The sequence below is a fragment of the Capsicum annuum genome, chromosome 6 (genome assembly GCF_002878395.1).
Source record: "Capsicum annuum cultivar UCD-10X-F1 chromosome 6, UCD10Xv1.1, whole genome shotgun sequence".
Classification (NCBI taxonomy): domain Eukaryota; kingdom Viridiplantae; phylum Streptophyta; class Magnoliopsida; order Solanales; family Solanaceae; genus Capsicum; species Capsicum annuum.
The window spans coordinates 188163078-188188907 of NC_061116.1; the positions used below are offsets into that span (position 1 = coordinate 188163078).

At 34.2% G+C, this 25830-nt stretch overlaps 1 pseudogene; it reads left to right on the top strand.

The window, feature by feature from the left end:
- The first annotated feature begins 2114 nt into the window (after positions 1-2114).
- Positions 2115-25830, top strand: part of LOC124899571 — a 51829-nt pseudogene continuing 28113 nt past the window's right edge.

Consider the following 25830-nt stretch of genomic DNA (forward strand, 5'->3'; position numbering starts at 1 on the left):
AGTTTCAAGGTTCTTCTTCGTCTGGTGTCTTGGTGACTGACGTTAGAGGGAGAAGTAGGAATCGTGGTTCTCAAAATAGAGAACACTATAGAAGTAAATCTAGAGGCAAATTTAAAGATATTGAGTTCTATCATTGTGGATTAAAAAGAAACAGAAAGAAATTTCGCTAAACGTTGAAGAAGGAGAACAAAGATAAGGAGGAAAAGAAAGAAGATGAAAATAAAAATTGCATAGTCACCATCACCACTGAAGATCTTGTTACTATCCTTGATGAAAATCTAATAAATATTGCTTGTGATAAGTCAAGGTCGGTTGTGGATTCCAGTGTCTCATCTCATGTGACATCAAGGAAGGATTTTTTTCTTATCTTATACTCCAGGTGACTTTGGAACCTTGAGTATGGGCAATGAGACTGTCTCTAATATGGTTGGTATTGGTACAGTTTATTAGAAACTAGTACTAGATCTAAACTAGTTTTAAGCAACCTGATGCTCATTTGCACTTGATTTCTATTGGCATGCTAGATGCTGAGGGATATGTTAGTACCAATGGTGGTGAAAAATGGAAACTCATTAAGGGTTCTTTGGTTGTGTATCGTGGAGACAAGAGTCGTGGTCTATACTGGACTACGGCTTCTACTTGTGCTAATATGGTGAATGCGGTTGAAAATGCTAGCTTTTCTATATTATGGCATAAGAGTCTTTTCCACATTAGTGAGAAAGGACTTAATGTTTTGGCCAAAAAGAAATAACTATCGGATTTTGAAAGTGCTAAATTATAAGAATGTGAGTTTCTTGGTTGGATAACAAAATAGAGTTTCTTTCAAGTCTGATCCTTCTTCAAGAAAGACGGAGTTGCTTGAGCTAGTGCATTCAGATTTATATGGTCCAATGAAGACAAGGACTTTGGGTGGTGCACTTTACTTTGTCACTTTCATTAATGATTGCTCAAGAAAAATTTAGGTATATGTCTTGAAGACTAAAGATTAAGTATTGGGTGTATCTAAGAAGTTTCAGGCTTCCGTTAAAAGAGAAATAAGAAAGAAGCTAAAGTGTATTCGTACTAATAACGGTGGTGAATATTGTGGATCATTTGATGAATACTGCATGCAACAAGGTACAAGGTACAAAAAGACTACTCCTAAAATACCTCAATTTAATGGTTTGGCAGAAAGAATAAATAGGACCTTGATAGAAAGAGTCAGATGTTTACTTTCTGAAGCAAAGTTGTCGAAATTCTTTTAGGATGAGGATTTATTGACTGTTGCACATGTTATTAACCTATCTCCTGTTATTTCTTTGCCAAGTGATGTACCAAATTAAGTTTGGTATGAAAAAGATGTTTCATATGACCATTTGAGAGTGTTTGGTTTCAAAGATTTTGTACATGTGCCCAAAGATGAGAGGTCAAATTAAAGTTAGATACCAAGACAAGGCAGTGCATCTTTGGCCTTGATGAGTTTGGTTACAGGCTATATGATCCAGTTGAGAAGAAGCTTGTAAGAAGTCGTGATATTTTCTTCATGGAGAATCAAACCACTAAAGATATTGATAAAGTAAAAAATCTAGGATCTTCAAATTCTAATAGTGTGGTTAATCTTTATCAAGTTCCTTATACAAATATGCTTGATATTGGTGGGCTTGCTAATCATGATGATTCGCAAAATCATGTTCCAAATCAACAAGATGATGTTGATAATGACAATGATATTGTTGTTGACAATTCTCCAGTTCAAGAAGTTGTGGACGAGTCAAATGCTTCACTTAGAAGGCCTACAAGACAATGTATTTCTTCTTGTCATTATTCTCTAAATGAGTACGTGCTACTCACTGACGGTGGACAACCAAAATGTTATGAGGAGTCCATGGAAGATAAACATAAGGATAAGTGGATTGAATCCATGCAAGATGAGATAAAATCTCTGCATGAAAACCACACTTATGAGTTTGTGAAATTACCTAAGGGTATGAGAGCTTTGAAGAATAAGTGGGTTTTCAAAGTAAAATTTGAAGAACACAGCTTGAATCCTAGATACAAAGTCAGATTGGTTGTCAAAGGATTTGGTCAAAGAAAGGGTATTGACTTTTGACGAAATATTTTCTCCTGTCGTCAAAATGACCTCTATTCATAAAGTTCTTGGTTTAGCTACTAGTCTTGATTTGAAGAAGGAGCAGATGGATGTGAAGACAATTTTTCTTCACGGTGACCTCGAAGAAGAAATTTATATGTAAAAACCTTAGAGCTTCAAGGTAAAGGGTAAATAAAACTATGTGGGCAAACTTAAGAAGAGTCTTTATAGCTTGAAGCAAGCTCCTAGGTAGTAGTATAAGAAGTTTGAATTTGACATGGAGGAGCAAGGCCAATAAGACTTCTTCAAATCACTGTGTATTTGCACAAAATTTCTCTAATAATGATTTTACCATTCTCTTGTAATACGGGAATGATATGTTGGTTGCGGGCAAGAATGCTTCTAGGATTGATGAGTTAAAGAAATAGATGTGCAAGTCTTTTTCTATGAAAGACTTGGGTCATGCTAAGCAGATTTTGGACATGAGGATTACTCGTCTCAAATATGAGAGGAAGTTTTAATTGTCATAGAAAACGTACATTGAATGTGTACTAGAATGATTCAACATGAAGAATGTTAAGGTTGTTAACACACCCCTTACTGGTCATATAAAGTTGAGTAAGAAAATACATCCTACAACAAAAGAAGAGAAAGAGAGTATTGTTAAAGTTTTATAATCCTCCGTTTTCGAAAGTCATTTAATGTATGCAATGGTGTGTACCAGACCCGATATTGCTTATGCAGTTGGAATTGTCAACAAGTTTCTTAAAAATCCAGAAAAGAAGCACTAGGAAGCAGTCAAATGAATCCTGAGGTACCTAAGAGAAACCTCAGTTCATTGTTTGTGTTTTGGGGGCTCTGATCTAATTTTAAAAGGCTAAACAAATGTTGACATGGCAGGTGACCTTAATAACAGAAAATTCACTACTAGTTTTTTGTTTACATTTTTAGAAGGAGCCATATCATGACAGTCAAAGTTTCAAAAGTGCATCGCACTGTCTACAACTGAAGCAGAGTATATTGCAACTACTGAAACTGGCAAAGAAATGATATGGGTCAAGCAATTCCTTCAAGAACTTGTCCTGAAGCAAATGGAGTACGTTGTCTATTGTAATAGCCAAAGTATAATAGACTTGAGCAAGAACTCCATGTACCATACAAGAACAAAATATATTAATGTGACGTACCATTGGATTTGTGAACAAGTGGAGAACGAATCATTCCACATCAAGAAAATTCACGCTACTGAAAATCCTGCAAATATACTGATAAGGTGGTGCTAAAAGACAAGTTCAAGTTGTGCTAAGAACTTGTCGAAATGAGATTTCTCTATAAGAAGACAGTGATACCTCCTTCAGATATATGGGACTGGAAGGAAAAATTTGTGGGTCCAGCCCTATACTTCACAGCAAAAAATCAAAGACCAAACTTACTCAATACCCATAACCCCTACTTTGTCAAAACTTACATTATTGGCTAGAGAAAAGTCAAGTAAATGTCTGATTTTCAACAGTGTTTTTTATGTCACTGATGACATTAACGTGGACAGTTTTTTCCTATAAATAGAGACAGCTTCAGCTCATTTTAACACACCAAAATAGAGAGAAAAATAATATAGAAAGAGCAATGAGGTATTTCATAGACTGTAATAAAAAATAGTCTGTGAAGGAAAAATTAGAGTGAGCGATATTTTAGTAAGGTGGAAGTCAAAAGAGGGTTATTTCTTTTGAGGGTGTAGTAGTCACTTTAAGTATTGTACTTGTGACCACGGTGTAAAATTCCTTACTATAGTAACATCAGTTGCACCTCTGGGTCCATGGTTTTTTCCTTATTTAAAAGGGTTTTCACGTAAAATTCTTAGTGTCATTATTTTTATTTTTTCCTTACTATTAACAAATACTTTTTTGGTTATTCTGTGTTTACCCAACAATATTCTCAATCCTTTTTATTATAATGAGTAAATCATCTAGTACCCCCTGAACTATGACCAAATTTGCTACGACTCACTCTAACTTTACAGGGGTCCTATTACCCCCCCCCCCCCCAAACTCAATTTTAGTGTATTTTTGCAACTCTTTTTAGATGACTTGACACCTTTAATGTGGGCCTCATTTATGTAATAAAGATGGCATGCCAGCACAAAACGGTGGCAATAATTCGCTAAAATTGAGTTCAAGAGGGTAATAAGATCCATGTGAAATTAGAGTGTGTCGTAGAAACTTTAACCATAGTTCAAGGGGGTACTGGATACTTATCTCTATTATAATTAGAAAATGGAGAAGCCAAAAACAAAAATTGCCTCCAGGTCCATAGAGACTCCAACTCATTGGGAGTTTGCATCAATTGATTAGTAGACATAATCCATATCGTATTTTCTTTAGAGAGAAAGCTCGAAAATACGACCATGTCATGTACTTGGAACTCGGGAAAGTTTCTACCGTGATCATATCATCACCTTCTATCTCAAAATTATTTTTGGAAAATGGAAACACATGATTACGCCTTTGCTAGTGGGTCATGTCAAGCTCTATTTTTCCCAAGGTTAAACAAGCACGATTTATGGACTCATAAAGAATTGAAAAATTGTACAGAGTCGGCACCTAATTAGCAAGGAAAATAAGGAAACTTATTTATTTATTAGTATGTGTGATTGATGTTTTAGTCTGTGAAAAAATAATAGAGATTCTAGGTAAGGGTTCAAATTATCCCGAAGGAAATGGGTTAGGCACCCTTCAGGATCCACAAATGTGGTACCCGGCTAGACTAAATTAATCAAAGAGGGGGGAGGTATATTTAAAATAATGAAAAAGTGTGTGTACATTAAGTACAAATTACATGTGAAAAAGAAAAATATTTTGTGATGTAAGAAAAGAAATGTATCTTGATATTCCATAAAAAGAAAAAGTATTTACAACTAATATTCTTTATTTGATTAAAATTTATGAAAAAAAAAGTAAAGATTTACTAGAATAGAGAAGATCGCAATATTTTATGATGTCAAAGTGTGTAAATTAATTGATTAATTTAATTTATTGGTGTAAATATTAACGGCCTAAGTTTACCTGAGTAACAAAAGAAAAAAGAAAAGAAAAATGAATATATACAGGTATAAAATATGTATTAAAATAATATTAATACATATGCTGTTATAAAATATATGTAAACAAAAGTCTATATGTATATGTATGTAAAGAAAAGACAAGATTGAAAAAGAAAAATTATTCTAAAGGAAAAGACTACGTAATATTTTTTAGTGTAAAAAGTATAAATTATTTGATTAAATAATCTAAGTAAATCTAATATTTTTATATAAATACTAACGGCCTAAATTTTCCTAAACGTGTGGTGAAGATTAAATAAAGAATATCCTGCCCAACACTCCAAAATAAAGCTTTCACTATGATTAACATTTGTACAAGTGTAAGAATATAAAAATATAAGAACACAATTTAAAATCTTCTTTGACTGTCATTCCCGATAAGTATTTTCAATAACATGTATAAACACTTGTAATAAAAATGTTAGTAACAAATAAATAATAATTAAAATGAAGTAAAAAATATGTGTGCATATACGTATTAAAAATATAATTTTTGTTAGAAAGTGGGCTAAGATAAAGTTTGAAATAATATAAAGATTTCATCATCGCCCAAAATATTTATTTTTATTACGTATTTGTATACGTAAAATCCGTCATTTTCTTTTTATTTGTGAAGTCCTAAAAAATCGATGGATAATTTCTTCATCGGCCATGTATCAAGTTTTGATATAAAATAAATAACTTGGAGGATAAAGATCTGTCTTTTGTATTAGGGTGACCTCAAATATTCGAAGGTGAAATAATATCACTAGGCAAGTTTCGACTCTTGATATAAACTAATAATTTTGAGAAAATAAAGTCCGTCTTTTGTAACGGAATGGCCTCAAATATTCAGACGGAGAGATAATTTCACTGGCCAAATGTTGGCACTTCATATAAAATAATAAATTTAAGAAAAATAATATCCGTCTTTGGGATGGCCTCAAATATCCGACGTTGAGATAATGTCATTGGCCGAGAATATGATATCTTATTTATTATCAGTGTAATGAAAAATACAGAGAAAAAAATTCAAAATCAGTCCCAGACAATGCAAAACAATAGCAACCAATCAAAATATGAACCAAGTACCGGAATAGAATTTTTTCCGTCAACGATCCGCATGTAATGAAATTAACAGGATAATATAAAATGATGATCCAAACAGTAGCAAAACAGCCAGCAAATTATAGATCACTTAAAAAGAGGGATAATGTTTGCCGGAGAAAATAAAAATCTCGTCGAAAATTCAGAGTAACCAAAAATGTCAAAGATCCAAAAAATAGTGAGAAAAAAATGTTAGAGCACCATAAACGGCCCAAATCCATAAAATAATCATATTATTAAGTGAATCATGTAATAACAGATAAAGGTTTGCGTTGCTTCAATGGAGCAATGCTGAAGCAATTGCGTTGCTTCAATGGAGCAATGCTGAAGCAATGTCGAAAACCAAATTTTGGCCAGATCTAGCCGTCTTTGATATGGCATTGGTGGACAGGGGAAGAAATGAGGTGCGTGGTGGTGCGATTGGCCGAAGGCCACCCGCTAGTGGTCAGATCTAGCGTAGAGCGGCAAAGAAAGGGGAGAGAAAGGTCGTTTGGTGGTGGCTGGGAGCTCGCCGGTCATCACCTCTGGCGAGCCTACGTGGAGCAGCAGCGGTGGCTAGTTGGTGGTTCTCCGACTCGAGCTCGTTGGGCTTCAGAGAGGGAGAAAGAGTGAGATAACAAATAGAGGTGTGAGCTCTGTGTGTTTGTGCGCTGGTGTGTGTTTGTGTGTTGGTTTTTAGAGAGAGAGAAAATGTGAAAGAAAATATGTAGGAGTAAAAATTTGATGTTTTTGTGTGTGTTATGTGAATTGTATGTGTGTGAATGAGTATTAAAAAGGAAAAATAATAATAATAAAAGACATCAAATTTACTTTTTTTTAACATATCCCTTAAATTTGGGTAGTAGATAAAAGAAAAGTCAAATGTTATATATATGACGAGACCTTTACTTGACTAATTTATTGTTATCTGTATTAAAATAAGTCAATATTATATCTGTAGACGATATTAAATAAGGTACAAAAATAAAAATATCAATATATACAAACAGATACAATTATCGCTAAAAAAATATATTATGCTATAAGCAATTAAAATTATAATATGTGAAAAGAATTGTTGTGTTATGTTATGTACATATGTAAATGACTGTGCAAAAATATTAAAATGATAATAAACTGATAAAAATTCTAAAATTTTACGAAATTAATAAAAATTATGTAAAATTAAAATATGACAATAAATTGGTAAAAATTCTAAAATAATGATAATTATCAATAACTTATCGGATGTGACAAGACATTATTGTGTGGTCCTTGTCAGATGTGATAAGACATCAAATTATTATACTATACAAAAATAATTGATTCGATTCAGCGTTTGTGGAGTATAGAAATGTAGAAATTGATTTGTAATTATGAAAAATATAAAGAATGTTGAAAATGTTGAGAAAATATAAATATTTTTAAAATGTTATGGAAAATATGATGTCATGTCGTGTTCGTGTGCAGATGTTTGTAAAAATATTAAAAGATAATAAATTGATAAAAAATCCTAATATACAGAGAATTATCAATAAATTATAAAAAGTAAAAATATGAAAATAAATTGATAAAATCCTAAAGTAAGGAAGAATATCAATAATTTATTAATAATTTTAAAAAATATATGAAAATTGTATTCTATGCCCTTTAACGATTAGAAAGCCTAAAGACGTTAATTTTAAGTACGGAGAGCAAAAACTGGGTGTCAACAATTGCCCCTTTTCGCTTGAGGACGATGTAGAAGTCTTCAATCGAAAATGTTGACATGTGGCTAATTTTGCTCGACCAAAATGCTATATTTTTTTGTTTTTGAAGAAAATTTGATCGAACTCCAATTTAGAGTTGAATGAATACTTCGAGTTATATGAGGATTAGGTCGAGTGTAGTTCAAAAGAATAGGCAACTGTCTCTTTCCTTGTTTTTAGGAGTGAATGATTATGTGAAATGATTATTGAGAGGAGGGCTATTTTGGAATGAAAGTGCTAACATATTCCAAAAATTACCCCAGTATTGAGCTGTGAGATACTGGCGATGCAAGATTGTGTACTTGTTGGGAAGAAAGAATGATTGTGTGGTTGTGATGATCGAACTCTGTATAGAGCTTCCTACATATCTCGGGTGTCACGAGAATCAGATCAATGTAGTTCGGAATGAGAAAATAAAAAATTTTGGGCCGATTCTCAAAATTTTCGCCTGTGTATGATGTGTGGGATTTGAAAAAAATGCCATTTTGTTTTGAATTGTATTTTTGGTTGAAGAGATGCATGATGTCTCCGATTGTCTACAAGTACTTGAAGTTGAATGACGTCTCCAATTGTTTATGGGAACTTATGTGATAAATAAAAGATGTCTTTGATTGTCTACGAAGACTTGATGCATACATCTCCAATTGTCTTATCGAGACTGATGTTGATTGTCATCTCCGATTGTCTACAAAAACTGATGCTGAATGATGATGTCTTTGATTGTTTACGAAGACTCAATGCATGACACCCTCAATTGTCTATGGAGGCTGATTTTGATTGTTGTCTTCGATTGTCTACGGAAACTAATGTGAATGACATCTCCAATTGTCTATGGAGACTGATGTTGATCGTCATCTCTGATTGTCTACGGAGACTGTGTGATGAATGATGATGTCTTCGATTATTTATGAAGACTTGATGCATGATACTCTAATTGTCTATGGAGGTTAGTGTTAATTGTCTTCTTCGATTATCTAGGTAAACTGATGTGATATCTTTGATTATTTATGAAGACAAATACATAACATCTCCAATTGTCTATGGAGGCTGGTGTGGATTATCGTCTCCGATTGTATAAGGAGACTGATATGACGTATTCGATTGTTTACGAAGACATATGCATGACACCTCCAATTGTCTATAGAGGCTAACGTTGAATGCCGTCTTCGATTGTCTATGGAGACTATGATGAATGATAATATCGTTGATTATCTACATAGACTTGATGACATCTCTAATTGTCTATGAAGACGGATGTTGATTGTCGTCTCTGATTGCCTACAGAGACTATATGATGAATGGTGATGTCTTTGATTGTCTACAAAAACTTGATACATGACATCTCCATTTATCTATGAAGACTGATGTTGATTGACGTCTTCGATTGTCTATGAAGATTGACGTAGCATGATGGTGTCTTTAATTGTCTACGAAGACTTAATGATATCTCTAATTATCTATGGAGATGGATGCTGATTGCCATCTCCGATTGTCTACAGAGACTATGTGATGAATGATGTCTTCAATTGTATATGAAGTCTTGATTACATCTTTACTTGTCTATGCAGACTGATATTAATTGTTGTCTCTGATTCTCTATGGAGACAATGTGATGGTCATCCTCAATTGTCTATGAAGACTAAGGGCATCAACCGGTGAGGTATTGGCCTCTCGATTGATGGAACAGTTGGAAGGTAATAACCTCTCGACTAGAGGGGCTATGAAAATAAAAGATCTCTCGACTGGCGGAGAGATTTGAAAGGTAATAGCCTCTCGACTGGCGAGGCTATGAGAATGTAAAAAGTCTCTCGACTGGCAAGACTGTTGAGAGGTGATAACCACTCGATTGGCGGGGTTACTAAAATAAAGAAGTTCTTGACTGGCGAAGCAATTGAAAGGTAATAGCCTCTCGACTGGCGGGGCTATAAAAATGTGAGATCTCTAAGAACGCCTGACAGAAAGGCAAAATGTCTATGTTTGAAGGCGAAAACTTGAAAAAAAAGGTCAATTGTATGTATTTGGAGGTGGGCGTCTTGCATATAAAGTGTAATGCATGTATGTGAAGGCATGTGTTTGAATGGAAAGGAAATTATTTTATATTTTTGTTGTAAAAAATGTGTTGAAAGGTAAAAAATGCAAAAGGTTGCTTTGTATTTTCTTTGTGGGAAATATGAAAAGATGAAAATGCAGAAGATTGTTTTGTATTTTCTTTGTAAGAAATGCTGAAAGTTAAAAAATGTAGAAAATTGCTTTGTGTTATTCTTTGTGAGGAATGTTGAAAGGTGAAAATTGTAGAAAATTGTTTTGTGTTTTCCTTGTAAAAAGTGTTGAACAGTGAAACAAAATTGTTTTGTATTTTCTTTTGTAAGAAATGCTGAAAGTTGAAAAATGTAGAAAATTATTTTGTGTTTTATTTTGTGAGAAATGCTGAAAGTTGAAAAAGGCATAATCATGCCTTGACTATAGTTGGTACCAATAATTAGTAGTGTGTATAAGAATTCTCACATCTCTTTCCCAACTAACCGAGATCTACTTGAGGATAACTCCTATAGTTTCAAGTGGTGCCTCAGACATACTTGAGTATCGACGGGATTTGTTCATCTTGCTTCAAACAAGTATTTGGGACTGTTCCGGTCCTCATATTCCAAGTGCGCTCTCCAGAAAGAACGTCTCGTTCTCACACTTACCTGAATATTATTTTTCTTTTGAATTTGGAGACTTCTAGAGATATACACTCACAATTAGAAAGAAATTCAATGAATGCAATTGTGATACCATAGGCTTGGCCAATATGTAAGTATCCACTAATGTGAGAACACTTAAAGTGGGATCTTGTAGAACTTGTTATTATCTTGTAATGTAGGCTTGGGATTAGGTAGGATGACATTTGATATAAAAGTGACTAATTCCTCAATGAGCATTGCACTATATCCGTGCTTTTGACATCTGTTGCACTTTGATGCTCGATCTTCTTTATTGTGCTTCTTTTCCCCATATTTTGTATTTGCTTCAACTTCTTTTGAATCTTGTGTTGGATTTTTCCCCTTTTTTTAATAAATGTGTTTTTTTAATGATGATTCTCCATCTTTGTTGGAGTTATCTTTTTTTGTAGGGGATTTTTGCTCCTTCTTCTTTGAAGTCGCCTTTCGTTTTTTACTTTTCTGGGCCTATATGTCCTTTGCCTTTGGAAGTTTTTATCTTGAATCTTCATTCCCAACTTACACGTATTTAGTGCACTCAAGGAGATAGATCAAAAGAAGAATAGTGCATGTAAGCACTCAAAAGGTATAGTCTCAGATATGGTTATTCAAAGAAAAGGTTTCAGACTAAAATGGGGGGATTGCTAGGCATTGATGTCATTTGGTAGGTTGTGAAAGGCACAATCGAGTCAAGGAGGACCTACAATCCTTTCCCAAACCAAGTGTAAATCCAAATTTCACCTCAACAAACATTCAGGCCAAGTTCTGGATCAACAATGCAATGCAATGAACTACTCTAAAGTTCACCACACAATGCACTAGAAAAGATGAGGTTGATTTCATTCTTGTCTTAGATGTATGCAAGAGAATTTTTGAGTGTTACTCAAGTTTGATTAAAAGATACCAAAGGAATCTATAGCTTACCATGAAGTTGATCCTCTCCATCATACCAATTTATTATTTCTCATGTACACTCCTAACTGTGCAGGTACCAACCAAGTCAAAATTCTAAATTTATTTATTTGAAAGAAAAAAAAGAATGGGATCGAACCCAAATGAGGGTTGCCTACGTATCTTGTGAAAACAAGAATCAGGTCTGCGTAGTTCAGGCAAATTTTGTAAATTTATATGTGTAATGTATAATTGTAAAAAGGTGACAATCATCCATGAAAATAATATGAAAAAAATCAGGAAAGAACTACTTTTAGCATCAAAATTATTTTGATCAGATGATTGAGAGGATGGACGTCAAGCATGAGGAGAGCTTTGACACGACTTCAGTATGCTGACAAGATTGAGAAAGTCATACATCGAAGGAACTACGACATTATTTCGCCAAAGTTGGCAAGATTAGTATGAATGAAAGAATATTGAACCCTTGCTTTGAAAGTGGGGATTGATACGCTGTAAATTTAGTGGTTTACGACATTCAAAAAAAGAAGCTAGGTGTTCTCAAACCAAAATCGGGTGAGGATTTGGAGGTAGGCCAGTTAGGCACTATTGTTATTGAAAATTTGCACTCTTGAAGACTTTTGGAGAGTGTCTTTGAACTTTTTTTCGAAAAATTGCCCCATTTGAATTCCAGAGAAATTATTCTGAAATAGTGAAGAGACTGAACCCTAGTACAGGACTGCCTACGTATCTTGTCAGGACAAGAATCAGGTCAAAACAAAGTTCAAACTATTTATGAGTTTGTACATAGCGTGATCTATTTCCAGAATAGGAATTTTCCTAAATGGTTGAGAATAGGACTGAATGATCATGAGAAGGCGCACTAACCTAAATGCACCAACTCTGAAACTATAAAATTTAAAGAAGGTTTGGGGGCCACAGTGTGTGAAGTGTACGGCCAAAGACTCTATTGAATTGTGATTTATGATCAAATGAAGTAAAGAATAATGTGTAACAGTTTTTACAATATATAGATACAGTGTATTAAATAAATAATAAATAATAAAAAGAATTGATAAGGCAGCAAATTTAATTTGTGCAAATAATGTAAAGAATTTATGAAAAAGTCTACACAATCTGCAATGTGACACAGATAAAGAATCAAAGAATTAATATATACAAATGTAAAAATACCTCCCTCAATTGAAAATTAAGTCTATTGTTGTTAGAACCTGTTGTTATTCCCCAGCAGAGTCGTCGTTCTATCCTGCCCTATTTTTGACAAAGTTAAACAAGCACGACTTATGAACTCATAAAGAATTGAAAAATTGTACAGAGTCGGCACCTAATTTTCAAGGAAAATAAGGAAACTTAAATATTTATTAGCATGTGTGATTGATGTTTTAGTCTGCAAAAAACCAATTGAGATTCAAGCTAAGGATTCAAATTATCCCGAAGGGAAGGGGTTAGGCACCCTTCACGATCCTCAAATGTGGTACCCGACTAGACTAAATTTATTAAAGAGGGGGAGGGGGTATATTTAAAATAATATAAAAGTGTGTGTACATTAAGTATAAATTACATGTGGAAAAGAAAAATATTTTATGATGTAAGAAAAGAAATGTATCTTGATATGCCATAAAAAGAAAAAGTATTTACAAATAAAATTCTTGATTTGATTAAAATTTATGAAAAAAAAGTAAAGATTTACTAGAATAGAATAGATTGCAGTATTTATGATGTCAAAGTGTGTAAATTAATTAATTAATTTAATTTATTGGTATAAATATTAACGGCCTAAGTTTACCTAAGTAACAAAAGAAAAAACAAAAGAAAAACAAATATATACAGATACAAAATATGTATTAGAATAAAATTAATACATATATTGTTATAAAATATATGTAAACAAAAGTATATAAGAATATTTATGTAAAGAAAAGACAAGATTGAAAAAATAAATTGTTCTAAAGGAAAAGACTACGTAATATTTTTTAGTGTAAAATGTATAAATTATTTGATTAAATAATATAAGTCAATCTAATATTTTTATATAAATATTAACGGTCTAAATTTACGTAAACGCGTGGTGAAGATTAAATAAAGAATATCCCGCCCAACACCCCAAAAATAAAGCTTTCACTATGATTAACATTTGTACAAGTGTAAGAATATAAAAATATAAGTACACAATTTAGTCTTCTTTGACTATCATTCCCGATAAGTATTTTCAATAACCTGTATAAACACTTGTAATAAAAATGTTAGTAACAAACAAATAATAATTAAAATAAAGTAAAAAATATGTGTGCATATACATATTTAAAAATATAACTTTTGTTAGAAAGTGGACTCAGATAAAGTTTGAAATATTATAAAGATTTCGTTATCGCCCTAAATATTTATTTTTATTACGTATTTGTATACTTAAAATTAGTATTTTTTTTTATTTGTGAAGGCCTCAAAAATTGACAGATAATTTCTTCATCCGCCATGTATCAAGTTTTGATATAAAATAAATAACTTGAAGGGTAAAGATTCGTCTTTTGTATTGGGGTGACCTCAAATATCCGACAGAGAAATCATATCATTGACCAAGTTTCGGCTCTTGATATAAACTAATAAGTTTGAGAAAATAAAGTTCGTATTTTTTAATGAGATGTCCTCAAATATCCAGATGGAGAGATAATTTCATTGGCCAAATGTCAGCACTTCGTATAAAATAATAAATTTAAGAAAAATAACATCCGTCTTTGGGATGACCTCAAATATCTGACGGTGAGATAATGTCATTGGCCGAGAATATGATATCTTGTTTATTATTAATGTAATAATAAATATAGAGAAAAAAATTCAAAGTCAGTCCCAGACAGTGCAAAACAATAACAACCAATGAAGATATGAACCAATTCACCGGATAAGAAGTTTTTCCGTCAATGATCAGCATGTCATGAAATTAACAGGATAATATAAAATAACGATCCAAACAGTAGCAAAACAGCCAGCAAATAATAGAGCACTTAACAAAAGGGATAATGTTTGCCGGAGAAAATAAGAATCTCGCCGAAAAATTCAAAGTCACCTAAAATGTCAAAGATCCAAAAAATAGTGAGAAAAAAATGTTAGAGCACCATAAACGACCCAAATCCGTAAAATAAGCATATTATTAAGTGAATCATGTAATAACAGATAAAGGTTGGCATTGCTTCAATGGCGTATGCCGGAGCAACGTCGGGAACTAAATTTCGACCAGATTTGGCCATCTTTGATGTGGTAGTGGTGGAAAGGGGAAGAAAGAGGGTGCGTGGCTGCGCGTGATGGTGTTCTTGGCCAAAGCCCGTCCGTTGATGGTCAGATCCGGGGTGAAGTAGCAAAGAAAGGGGAGAGAAGGGTCATTTGGTAGTGGCTGGGAGCTCGTCGGTCATCACCTTCGGTGAGCCTATGTAAAGCAGTGGGGGAGAGAAAATGGAGAAGCGGCGGTGCTGGTTGGTGGTTCTCCGACTGAAGCTCGTCGGGCTTTGAGAGAGAGAAAGAGTGAGATAACAGAGAGAGGCATGAGATCTGTGTGTTTGTGCGTTGGTGTGTGTTTGTATGTTTATTTTTAGAGAGATAGAAAATATGGAAGAAAATATGTAGGAGTAAAAATTTGATGTTTTTGTGTGTGTGTTGTGTGAATTGTATGTGTGTGAATGAGTATTAAAAAGGAAAAATAATAATTAAAAAAGACATCAAATTTACTTTTTTCCAACATATCCCTTAAATTTGGGTAAAAATTCAAAGATAAAGACAATTATCAATAACTTATAGGATGTAACAAGACATTATTGTGTGGTTCTTGTCAGATATGATAAGACATCGAATTATTATGCTTTACAAAAATAATTGATCTGATTCAGCGTTTGTGAACTGTAAAAATGTAGATATTTATTTGTAATTATGAAAAATGTAAAGAATGTTAAAAATATTGAGAAAATATAATTAATTTGAAAATGTTATAAAAAAAAATATGATGTTATGACGCGTACATATGCAGATGTTTGTAAAAATGTTAAAATATAATAAATTGATAAAAAAATCCTAATATACATAGAATTATCAATAAATTATAAAAAGTAAAAATATGAAATAAATTGACAAAATCCTAAAGTAAGGATGAATATCAATAATTTATTAACAATTGTAAAAAATATGTGAAAATTGTATTTTGTACCCTTTAACGATCAGGAAGCCTGAAAACTTTAATTTTAAGCCCGGAGAGCAAAAATTGGGTGTCAATAGGCTACTATACACATCTATTGACAGTGCCATGTACAATAATGATATTGCATTTGAGGAACATAGCGACTACTGAAAATAAATGCACAAAATTTGCATAATGAAACTTTTAAGTGCAAAGATGGTCAAGTCATTTAGCTCAATTAGAAAATATGAGCTCACAAGTGTCCTCTCATTGATCGACTCCATCGAGGGTACCTGTGAAGTGAACATGACAGAAAAAATTATTCGGTTCACAAGCTCCATGACATGTCAAGTGGTGTTTGGAAAATTGTGCAGAGATCAAGATGAGCTGATAAATTTGATAAAAGACACTTGTTTCTAATAGGCGGATTTGAACTAGAATGCCATAAGGTTCAAAACTGTAACATAACATCTAATAAATCGTAACATATGGATGGGGTATGGAATACCCAAAATAAAGCTGAAATAAGCAATCTGAACATACTGTAGTCAGAAAGCCTCTAAACTGTTTGATTAAGGAGTTGATGGGACATGTCCCCAAATAACTCCGACTATTGAAATAAATTAAAAACTGAAATAATAATGTAATCATCATATTCTCGAAGGATAAGGACTCACAGCTGACTCTGACTGATGAACCGGGATGCTACTGATGCTCTGGCGCTCGTGCTTCTAAACCTATAGTATAAGACACCATAGTACAAATGCATCAGTACTTTGAATGTACTAGTATGGAAGTACGGTACGCTGAATGCAAGGGGTTCATATACATAAACAATACTAACTGACTGACTAACATGAATGTGAGAATATATGCATGCATACATAACTGTATCTGACATCGTGATAGGACTAAATATTGAGTTCTGACTACTAATTTTACTAATAACATAGATTTACTGACATCTGAGTTGACAAATAATGAGATACTGAATAATTGAGGGACTAATACTATGTTACTGATACATGAATAACTGTGTCTGACTGTTCTGATTATGAAGCACTGGTATGATTGACTGTATCTGATAGTCCTGAAGCTGAATACTGATAACATGAGTTTTGATAACTGATATAACTAATAACATGAGTGACTATATCTGACAGTCCTAAATCTGATGGAACTAGCTGAGTTTTGTACTGTATCTGAGTGACTATATCTGACAATCCTGAAATCTGTAGAACTATCTTAGTTCTATTACTGAGACTGAGATTGAAAATTGAGATTGTGGGAAGTAACCATCTAACCGACATGCCCCATACTAAGCTAACTGGGGTCCAACCTGTAACCCTAGTTAGAAGGGTATCAATACCGCGCCACTGGAAAAGACAACAGCTGTGGAGTCAGTCCTAATCTAGCGGGTGACCCTGGTATCAATCCTATACATTTAAATGTGCTAACGGGTGATACCTGAGTATGTCAGCCCTGTCTAATGGGCTACATAGTTCTAGAACTTAGGGATTTCTTCTAGGGATCTCAGTCTTATCTAGCAGGTGAGTCCCCATCCCTAGTCTCGCTCGATGCTGAATCCTACTTTCATCTAAAAGACACTAAACTGATTAACTGAACTGAAGTGATTATCTAAACTGAGTTGATACTAATGGTATTGTTTAGCGGAGCTAAACTGAGTTTACTGAGTTCCGTTGACTGACGGAATGTACTATGTTCTGAGGACTGACTGAGAGTACTGAAGTTACAGAGATTACTAGGAATACTGCGGTTACTGAGATTCGCTCATGAAAACATGACATGGCTCTAGGCACATAGCTAAATTGTCAGGTACAAGTACCCCCAAGACTCGATGGAAAAAAACTGACATAGCATGGCTTACTTGAACACATGACCAACACCATAATTCATAATTCATATATTGAAACACTTCATCAAACATGTGATATGCATAAACTTGTACATAAATAGGAATTTCATAATATCATGCTAGTTGGGAACTTTTACTTCATATAGGAACTTAATCAAACACATGGTAGGCATAATATATGTAGACAAAATTATACAACAATTAAACATCATGATTTAACATCTAATTTTATCATCCTAGGGTTTAATCATAGGTTCACATGAATATACATCTATACAAATCAATTCCATATAACATTGATCACCCAACATGGATTTGAATTCAATTGATCATTCTCAGCATAAACAAAACAAACCCAACATGAAATTCATAAAGAAATCCATTAACTTGAACTTAGAAAAGATATTCATGGGCTTCATGGACGAAAGTAGTCCATGAATGAACACTATGAATACCTTGGTTCATAAATACACAAAGATTGATGGAGGAAATTCTTGAACTTGAATCTTCTATGAAAAAACCTAATGTGTTCTTGAGAGGATTTTAAGAGAATAGAGTATATTTTGGTGTAATGGAAGGTAAAATCCGTGTTTTTAAGCTTATATAGGGTAGGGAATTGACCCTTTTAACTCTAAGACATGTATTTTAATTCTTGTAAAAATTTGTTAATTTTCATCCTTGGCGCAACGCGCCACTATCGCACCAAGTCACTGGAACTGGACAATTGGGAATCTGCATGGTGGCGCGATGTGGATCTATCATGTTTCCACCTTGTTTGAGACCTGTAAGTTTGGCGTGACATGCCACTATCGCAGAGAAACACTGGAAATTGACAATTGCCATTTAAGCTGGCTCCGCGACGCGCTGATAGCTTAAGTGATACATTGTCTCACTAAAAAGGGTCTAACTCTTCGCCCGGGTGTCGGATTTGGGTGAATTTGGTATCGATGGAAAGCTTATTGAATTTTCCACATGAAAAATAGTGAAAATATTAAAAATACCACATGTATAAATTTGCATTGATCTTTGAAACTAGTCTTTAACGTTCTTGAGATAGATTTAAGGTGGTAGAAGTATGGGGTATTATAATATCTCCCCCTTAGGAACATTCGTTCTCAAATGAGATTGATTGAGATAGGAGAAATGATAAGCTGGAGTACATACTGAACATGTACAACTGAAACATGACTACCTGACTGATATTACTAAGATTCATACTGAGCATGCATATCTAATGCATGATTTTATACTGAGCTGACGTATGACTGCATGACTGAGAGTACTGATTAGCTGATCACACATATCTAATGCATGAATACATAATTGAACGAACTCATGAACATGTGACTGAACATGTAAGGGTAAAGATACCAAGTTTGAAATAAAAACTGGGCATGGAACTAAATACCATATTTGTAATTGAAATCTAAACATGAAACTAGATAAGCTTAAGAAAAGATACTACCTTGGGCTGAGTCTGATCTTAATTACTAAATATGCATGATCGGAAACATAAGAGCGTAACTGGTTCTGGAATGTGATACATGAGCTGAATATCGTGATCTGAACTGAATACTTTGAATACGTGGCTTACTGCTGAGATTGGAGTCTGGGGGTCAACCTATGGGTACCCACTACTCCAAACTGGATTCATTATATGAAGAGAAACTAAATTTAAGACATAAGAGCATTAAGGAATAATGGGGTATCTTCCCCTTGGGACACTACGTCCCTCTAAGAACGCTCACCTTACAGAGATACTGGTGATGCACAGGGCATCAACTGACTGATTCATGACTGAATACCTGGGATTCAAAACTGAGATATGACACCAAAATTAAGCTGAACTCACAATCACCATGATGTGTTACCTTGAATCGGTCTTATTCATGAAACTTGGGATAGTATGACTAAATGGAAAGTTGGAAAACAAACCATAGGAATTTGATTGTCTGACTGCTAAATGAAATTGCTAGTTTTACTACTAACTCATACTGAAAAATCTTAAGCTAAAATAAGAGCAAGAGGTCTAAAAATGCATATCATAAGTATGAAGGACCTATAACGTACCCGAATCTATGCTGGGGGAATTTCCTTGATCATGGCGAGTCTAAAGATCATAAAACCTGTTCTGACACTGACCACTAGTGGTACTGGAAGTGACTCCCTGATGGTGCAAATATTTTCCCTTCTGAGACCTTATTTTATATTCCCGTAGCCTGTGGCCTGGCTTACCACATCCATAACAGACCTCACTGCCTGCTCTACATACACCTAGGTGATTCTTACCACACTCTTCGCAAAGCGGATAGGTAAGACTCCTATTCTCACTACCCTGGTCCTCGGAGCTTGGCGACCCATCACAACTGTCATTCCTAAACTTGGGTACTAGTGCACTAGCTGAAGATAGGGCTGGGACTAAAAACTTATGACTATACTGAGAACGGCTACCACCTTCTGATTTAGGCTGAGCAAATTTAAAACTACCTGTCCTTGCCCTCTTATTTCTCTTTTTCTTCACCTTAATATTTTGCTTTTCTATCTACTGAGCATGGGTCATAAGTCTGGCTAAAGTTATGTCAGTATTTAGCATGGCGGATTTGCACTTATTTACCACGCTATCATTCACCCCTGACATAAACTTACTCATCTTGGCCCTATTATCTGCAACCACATGAGAGGCATATCTGGCTAATTGAGTAAACTTAAGAGAATATTCTTTTACCATCATGTTGCCCTGCCTGAGGTTGATGAATTCTACCACTTTAGTTTCTCTAAGATCTAGGGGAAAGAACTTTTCTAAGAATGCAGTGACAAATTCATCCCATTCTATAAGCCCTGCATCATCTCCTCTTTCTGACTTTTACTACTTGTGAGCCACATCCTAGAACTGATATGCAGCTAGCTCAGCACTCTTAATAGTAGTCACCCCCATGATATCAGTCACCTTATGAACCTGATCTAGGAATTCCTAAGGGTCCTCATCTGACTTAGACCCAAGAAAGGATGGAGGGTTCATTCGGGTGAAGTCCCGAATCCTGACTGCAGCTGAATTGGACATTGGGATGGCCGGAATGACAGCTGGTCATTCATTTTGAGCAGTAACTTACTGTGTAAGAGTAGTAAATATAGCCCTAAACTCTGCATGAGAAACATGTTCACCTAAAGGCTCTTCGGGCTGAGGGAATGACTGATTCCTGTTTCTTTTTTTAGGAGACATGTTCTATAAAAGATAGGGAGAAACTGATTAGACTGAGAGTTAAACTTTGAGCCTATGCTCACCATCATGACATGAATACTGAAAGAAGGGAAACCGTTCCTAAAACATCTCATAGCCCCCTGCACATAAGTATGGTGCACAACACACCTATGTACAAGACTCTACAAGATGCAGCTTTCAGACTTCCTAGGACATTGTTGAACCTTAGGATCTAATACCAAGTTTTTAATGCCCCAAATCTGGTACCCGGAATACTACATGGTGCGCGTGACCCTGAAGGACCATAAGCTAACCCATGAGTAAAAATTATACTTATATACTGTATAACATACAGTATAATGCAGAAATATGAACTGGAAGGCCATAAGGTTCAAAACTGTAGCATAAGATCTAATAAATCATAACATATGGATGGAGTATAGAATACCCAAAACAAAGATGAAATAGGCAAACTAAACATACTGTAGTCAGAAAGACTCTAAACTATTTAAATAAGGAGTTGATGGGATATGTTCTCAACTAACTTCAACTACTGAAATAAATTAAAAACTGAAATAATAATGTAATCACTATATCCTCAAAGGATGAGGACTCTCAGCTGACTCTGACTGTTAAATCGGGATATACTGATGCTCTGGTGCTCGTGCTTCTAAACCTATGGTATAAGACACCATAGCCCAAATCCATCAGTACTTTAAATGTACTAGTATGCAAGTGAGGTAGGCTGAATGCAAGGGGTTCATATGCATGAACAATACTAACTGACTGACTAGCATGAACGTGAGAATACATGCATTCATATGTAACTGTATCTAACATCATGATAAGACTGAATATTGAGTTTTGACTATTAAGTTTTCTAATAACAAGGATTTACTGACATCTAAGTTGACGAATACAGAGATACTGAATAATTGAGGGACTGATACTATGTTACTAATACATGAATAACTGTGTCTGACAGTTTTGATTACGAAAAACTGGTCTGGTTGACTGTATCTGATAGTCCTGAAGCTGAATATTGATAACATGAGTTCTGATAAATGATATAACTAATAACATAAGTGACTGTATCTGATAGTCCTGAATCTGATAGAACTAGTTGAGTTCCATATTGTATCTGAGTGATTGTATCTGACAGTCCTAAAATCTGTGGAACTATTTGAGTTCTAGTACTGAGACTATCACTGAGACTGAAAACTGAGACTGTGGGAATTAATCATCTAACCGACATGCCCATACTAAGCTAACTGGGGTCCAACCTGTAACCCTAGTTGGAAGGGTGTCAGTACCGCACCACTGGTAAAGACAACTGTTGTGGAGTCAGTCCTAATCTAGCGGGTGACCCCTAGGATCAGTCCTATACATTTAAAGATTCTAACGGGTGATCCCTGAGTATGTCAGTCCTATCTAATGGGTGACATCTCGTACCAACGCTGGCTACGTAGTTCTGGAACTTAGGGATTTCTTCTAGGGATCTTAGTCCTATCTAGCGGGTGAGTCCCCATCCCTAGGCTCGCTTGGTGGTGAATCCTACTCCTATTTGAAAGACATTGAATTGATTAACTAAACTAAAGTGATTATCTGAACTAAGCTGATACTAATGGTATTATTTAGTGGAGCTAAACTGAGTTTACTGAGTTCCATTGACTGACAGAATATACTGAGTTCTGAGGACTGACTGAGAGTACTGAAGTTACTGAGATTACTAGGAATACTGTGGTTACTAAGATTATCTTGAAAACCTGATATGGCTCTAGGTACACAGCTAAATTGTCAGGTACAAGTACCCCCAAGACTCGATGGAAAAAAACTGATATAGCATGGCTTACTTGAACACATGACCAACAACACAATTCATAATTCATATATTGAAACTCTTAATCAAACATGTGATATGCATAAACTTGTACATAAATAGGAACTTCATAATATCATGCTAGTTGGGCACTTTTTCTTCATATAGGCACTTAATCAAACACATGGTAGGCATAATATATGTATACAACATTATACAACAATTAAACATAATGATTCAACATCTAATTTTATCATCATAGGGTTTAATCATAGGTTCACATGAATATACATCTATACAAATCAATTCCACATAACATTGATCACCCAACATGGATTTGACTTCAATTGATCATTCTCAGCATAAACAAAACAAACCCAACATAAAATTCATAAATAAATCCATAAACTTGAACTTAGAAAAGAGATTCTTGGGCTTCATGGACGAAAGAAGTTCATGAATGAACACTATGCATACCTTGGTTTGTAAATACAAGAATATTGACAGAGGAAATTCTTGAACTTGAATTTTCTATGAAAAACGTAATGTGTTCTTTTAGAGGATTTTGAGAAAATAGAGTATATTTTGGTGTAATGGAGGCTCAAATCCATGTTTTTGAGCTTATATAAGGTAGGGAAATTGACCCTTTTAACCCTAGGACACGTATTTTAATTCTTGTGAAAAATTCCTAATTTTCAGCCATGGCGCGATGCACCACTATCGCGCCAAGTCACTGGAACTGGACAATTGGGAATATGCATGGTGGCACGATGCGGAGCTATCGCGTTGCCACCTTGTTTGAGACCTGAAAGTTTGGCGCGACATGCCACTATCGCGGAACAACACTAAAAATTGACAATTGCCATTTAAGTTGGCTCCGCAACGCGTTGATGTCTCAGGTGGTACACTGTCTCACTAAAAAGGCTCTAACTCTTCGCCCGAGTGTCGGATTTGGGCGAATTTGGTATCGATGGAAAGCTTATTGAATTTCCCACATGAAATAAGTGAAAATATTAAAAATACCACATTTATAAAATTGGATTCATCTTTGAAACTAGTCTTTGACATTCTTAGGGCGGATTTAAGCTGGTAGAAGTACGGGGTATTACTCTAGTAATCGTCTTTTGTTAAGATAACCTATATACTCTGAGTCTACAAAACCAACCAAAGTGTTAGTATTTCTTTAAAACTCCAAACATGCATTTGAAGTACCACGAAAGTATCTGAGAAGTTATTTCACCGCCTGTTAATGTGCTTTTCCAGGATAAGTTATATATCAACTAACCACACTTACTACTTGTGAAATATCTTGACGTTTACACACCATTACATATATAATATTGCCAACTATACTAGAATATGGTACATGTGCCATATAACATTCTTCTTTCCCAGTCTATGGTGATTGAGTAGCTGATAACTTAAAATGAGCTGCAAAAGGAATACTTATTAGTTTAACATCTTTCATGTCAAACCTCTCCAACACCTTCTCCAAATACTTTTTTGGAGTCAAGAATAGTTTGTTGGATTCTCGATATCTTATAATATCCATGCCAAGGATTTTCTTAGCTGCTCTCAGATCTTTTATTTCAAATTTACTTTTCAGCAGATTTTTCAAATTGTGAATTTCAGTCAAATTCTAGCAGCAATGAGCATGTCATCACCATATAATAATAAGTAAATGAATGAATCATCATTTAACATTTGAAAGTAAACATAACTATCATACATTGCCCTTAAATAAACATGACCCAACATAAAGGAATCAAACCTCTTGTACAATTGTCTTGGAGACTGTTTTAATTCGTACACGGATTTCTTCAACAAGCAAACATGATATTTCTTCCTTCAATTTCAAATTATTTAGGTTGATTCATGTTTATTTGTTCCTAGAGTTTACCATGTAAGAAAGTTGTCTTAACATCAAGATATTCCAATTCCAAATCATACATGAAAACTAAGACAAGCAAGACATGAATAGATATATGTTTAACAACAGGTGAGAAAATATCTTCAAAATAAACTCCTTGTACCTAACTATATCCCTTTACAACTAATCGTTCTTTATACTTTGCATATTTAACCCTAAAAATCCATATTTTTTCTTGAATATCCATTTGTAACCAATGATTCTTCTTCCTAACGATGGCTTCACAAGAGACTAAGTACTATTCTTATGATGAGATTCAATTTCTTTATTCATTGCAATCAGCCACTTGGCTAAATCGGCCCCAGAAGCTACATCTAAATAATTTGATGGTTCTCCAATTTCTTCAGTTTTCTATGCAATTGAAAAAGCAAATACAACATAATCTCCATACCTTCTTGGTTTGTGAATTTGTATTTTTGATTTATGTGTTTATATAGAATACTTATTTGATTCAACTCCCGGAGTCACAACTTCTGGCTCAACTTCTAGAATTTTAACTATATTTTGTTTCATAGTTAATGAACTTGGCTCAAAAGTAGGCCAAGATCAACCTTCACCTGTTCATACATATTATGCTCTTTGTTCTAAGTACATGAACTAAAAGACTTTTTTCTGGAATATAACATAGAGGATTCATCAAAGGTTACATTTGTGCTAATTATAAATTTTACTGACTTTAGATAGGGCACCAAATTTTGTATCCTTTCACTCTAAATGCATCTCCAAGGAAAATACACTTTTTATCCATTAGATCTAATTTTTTATCATTTATATGTATGAATGCAGGACAACCAAAACTTTTAATTTAGAATAATTAGCAGGTGAATCTGACCATATTTCTTTCGAAGACTTAAGTTCAAAGTTGTAAAATGAGCACAGTTAATAATATAACAAGTTGTAGAGATAGGCTCCGCCAAAAAAACATTTGTCAACCAGAATTTGAAATCATGCAACAAGCTCTTTCCAAAAAATCATGTTCATCGTTTCTGCAACATTGTATTATTGAGGTGTCATCCTCACAATGCGATGTCGAGAAAATCATTTTATTTTTATAAAATTCGTTGAACTCGTTATTACAAAACTCCAAGTCATTATTTATACTAAGTCACTTACAACTTCTCAATCAAAACTTTTCATAATTTAAAAGCTAAGAAAACATCAGTTTTGTTTTTCAAGAAATAAATCCAAAAAATTCTTGAATAATCATCAATGAAAGTTATCATATATCTGTCACCACTTTTTGATAGGGTACGGA